At 37.3% G+C, this 4,153-nt stretch overlaps 1 pseudogene; it reads right to left on the reverse strand.

Moving 5' to 3' along the window:
- Positions 1–382: 382 nt before the first annotated feature.
- On the reverse strand, positions 383–1,129 carry LOC111163160 (gamma-aminobutyric acid receptor-associated protein pseudogene; annotated as a pseudogene).
- Positions 1,130–4,153: the final 3,024 nt, after the last annotated feature.

Below are 4,153 nucleotides of genomic sequence, written 5' to 3' on the forward strand. Positions count from 1 at the left end.
GTCGTTATGACCAGTCGAACCATCCAAACAAGCCCAGCTTAGACAACCTTCAACAACATGCAGCTAAGTGAGAATAAGTGATTCAGTGTTTCAAACCAGTTTCATTTCAATAATTTGAATTTTTTTTTGGTGCTTTCCTCTTTATTGATGTGCCTTCTACCTTCCTCCCACAATTTCAGTCCCTTCCATTTACCCCCCAAAAGGAAGGTAGTGAAAAGAAGGGATTATTGGGGTTCTGAGCCCCTTGGGCAGTTAGAAAGGGAACAGAAAACAAAACAATCACTGGATGTGACAGAGATTGACAATCAAGAAGTCTAAAGCAGAATGGGAAAGGTGGTAGAGAAAGGGGAAGAAAGGAGAAAGGACAGGTACTAGAGGACATCTCCCCCAGTAATCCTCTTGTTAAGAGGGGTTGGAGGAGAGTCTCAAACATTACGAAGTGCAGGTCCTGAGGAAGAGAGTTGGTGTCTGAGCCCCAACGAGGAGTAGGTCAATGAAGGGGGCCCCCTCTCTCTTTGTAGAATGGGACCACCCCACCTTAGGGGCAGCAGCTTCACAGGCCGTAGACACTTTCATCACTGTAGGCAATGTACAGAAAGAAGTCTTCTTCATGGTGTTCCTGGTATAGCTGACGCATAGTGGCACTGGCGGGTGGAATGACATCGTTGACAAAGAAAAACAAGGCATCCTCAGCTCAGAGATGAATTTGCTTCCCGATCAAGAAGTAGAACTGACCAACTGTATGATCAGAAGGCACCAGGTGTATCTTTTTGTCCAGGTCTCCTATCCGAACTTTGGGAGCCTTTTCTACTATCACCGGGACCCAGTCCGGATATTTCTTTCAGATCTTCTAGCCCTCAGAGCCATGCTTCTCTAACGGATACTCCTCTTTATACACGAAGTTCATCCTCCCAGGAACTGGGCTGGACCAGGCTGGGCTGAGAGAACCCGGGTTGGGGGCCGGGAAGAGGGGGCGGGTGGCGGCGACCTCAATAATTCAAATTTTTTTGTTTGTTTTTTGAAGTGGTCTTTCTCCAGGTAGGATTTAATTTTCTTTAGGCAGACGAGTATGAACACATCACCATGTTCCATGAGAGACTGGGTTTTGGGCTGTTAGGGCTGATCAATTTCAGGTTTGTTCTTTAATTAAATTTAATTAATTAATTAATTAATTTAAAAAAATTTTTTCACACATACACACTGTATTTTATTTTTACAAGAGATAAACTGACACCAAGCATTGTAAATGGATGACCACAACAATAATTTAAATTTTTGTATGATTCTGATATAAGTTATGTATTGGGTCCTCTATTTCTCCTCATTGAGTTTTGGGATGGTTTTTAACACAATGTTATTTTGATCAGAATTAACTGATAAAGGGGTAATGTCATATGTATTTCACAGTCAGACATAGACAGACAGTCAGACAGACAGACACACACACTCCAATACAGGTCTACTGGCTTAGAATTTGCATGAAAATTTTCTTCTATTTCTTTAATATTGTTTTTTGAGTCTCCATTGCTGGTTTCAGAAAATGATGCTAGAGCCATAGGCAAGAACCAAATGAAATGGTATGTGCCAATTTATAATTTAGTAGCCATAAGAAGCCACTAAAGGATTCTAAGCAAAGGTATCTCATGTTTATATTGTGCTTTAAATTTTTAATATTATCAATCAGATATACGGAAGTGCAATTTTATTTTCCATAAAATAATTATTTTTGATTTTAGCCCCAAATCTGCTAATAGAGAGAAAAATAAAGATAAAAATAACTTACAAACTCAGCCCTGCCAAGCAACCTAGTTTCTTCCACTTTAGAACTTAGTCTCTTTCAGGTTAGCTAGGTAAATCAAAGGCTCTCCACCTACTCTATTTTACCTACTCCCACGTCACCCTTCTTTTTTACCTCTCTTTGGTGGATATCTGAGCATTTAAAAAAAACTTGTAAGAGTGGGATAAGAGGGGCCTCTGTTCCATGAGCTGCCTTCTCGATTCTTTCTGGTCTCCCTTATTGATGTACCCATTCCCTTCTGTCTGTAGCATCGGCTACTATGGCCCATGGTCATCCCACAGTTTCCAGTCCAAAGGAGACTAAATACTTTCCCAGTACGAATTACATGCGTCTTCAGATCTCCAGACCACTTATTAGCACTTTAAAATGCAAACAGGAGCTTGTGAACCTATTCCATTTACATTCACACCATGGGGAACTAGAGTCAAAGGTTATCTTGGGTCCATTCTCTCTGATTAAATACACTGCATGCTGGAGGTGCTCTTTGAGGTGGTGTCTTTCCAAAGTTCAAACATAAAGGGAAATACAAACTTCTGCTTTCAGCTAGGTTTGAAAATTATTAAGAATGCAGAATCTAGGATAATGCTTCTCAAATTTCAATATGCATATGAATCACCAAGCAATCTCTTTAGAATGCAGATTCTTATATAGTAGGTCTGGACTGGAGCCCTCCAAATCTGTATATGAACAAGCTTCCAGGTAATGCCAGTGTTGCCAGTCCATGAACTGCACTGTGAGAAATGGAATCACATTAAATTCCAGAGCATTTGGAAACTGATTGCAAGGCAGAGTTAATGTCAAGGAAAAACTTTGAGATAGCTTACCATCCTTTAAACTGGCCTTGCCAACTATTTAGAGTGTTATAACCCTCTTCCCCAGCAATTCCCAAACCCTGCAAATTTATGTTCAATGTAACCTTCATCACCATGTACTGAAATTATTTTCTGTTCCCCTCAACTCTCTGAAACAAATCTCTGTGCCTAACTCTTTTGGCACTGCTTTTGCCGGATCCAATGGGACACCGAATATTCTCAAGAAACGTATAATGAATGACCTGTGTTCTCAGTTTAGGTGTGCAAAATGTGCCAATATCTTTACCAAACCTCTGAGCGTTACAAGTAAAAAAAAAATCTACATCAGCTTGTTTCCTTTCATTTGTAATGTAGAGGAACAGCCTAGCCAATTGAACTTTCTGGTTACTGGATTTTAAACCAATATAAAAGAAACGTATACATAATATGCAAAACTGAAAAGACTATTGTTATTTCACCGTCCTCCTCTCCTCTCTCATCCTGTACCCCTTGCCTCAGAATATTCATTGGCTAAGTGCTGAAGAGCAAAAAATAAATATTATCATCTATGATTGAATTTTTTTGCCGCACTTATTTATGAGAATGTAATTCATCTCAAAAGTCTACATAATTACTGTTTCTCTTAAATAATTAAAAAAATATAATATAATGGAAAATTTTGGAATCTACACTGGTCCTAGAAATACAGCCTTTTTCTAAATATAAAATTAATTATTACATTCTAATCTTTCTGTGCAGCATTCAAACAACCAGTTGGTGAGGTACAAGTCAAATGAGAGAAGAGGAACTTGTCCAACTATCAAAAATGCATTTCTAAGGTAAAATTTGCAACGGAACATGTTTAGATCAGGGTTTTAATCTATCAATCATTATTATCATTAAACTATTATTTTCCAACTTTATATAAGCTCCCTTTGGCTCCCTGAATGCTACAGTTGATTATAAGCTCTAATCCAAAGCGAAATGTAGCATTCTTTTTGCTTTATGTAGAAACATCAGTGACTTTCAAATTATCCAAGAAAAGACAAATTACCAATAATCAAACTTGTTTGAATAATTTTTAAGTGATTCCAGGCAATATATATTTACTAAGGTATAGAACATGGAAAGTTTTAGCTTCAAATTATGAACTTGCAAAAAGTTTGTAAAAGACTGAATATAAAGGGGGAGTTATGGAAAATATTTGGTCACCTTAATTATAGGTTTAAATGCCACAAATGCTATAATAATACTTTTTACTTTTTTTTAACTTATAAGCAACCAAACCACTTTATAAACATTAAGCCAAATATCTCTTTAAAGTAAGACTTCTTTTTTCTCCCTGAGTATCATTTATAGACTGATAAAAGTGAAGTGAAAAGTAAATGTTTTCCTGTAGACAGGAAAAGTACCCTCCATGCTAGAGCAGTTCTGAAAATGGTAACCACAATTCCTCCCAATTTTTTGCTTTTTCCTCCCTATAACTGTTAATTATAATAAAGCATACTGAAAAGTTTTTCTTGAATGATAGCTCTGGTCTGCTATTAAGTTTTTATTAATATTT

Source organism: Delphinapterus leucas, chromosome 3, assembly GCF_059928025.1.
Source record: "Delphinapterus leucas isolate spDelLeu-1000000601 "Yukka" chromosome 3, BTC_Dleu_Yukka2, whole genome shotgun sequence".
NCBI lineage: Eukaryota > Metazoa > Chordata > Mammalia > Artiodactyla > Monodontidae > Delphinapterus > Delphinapterus leucas.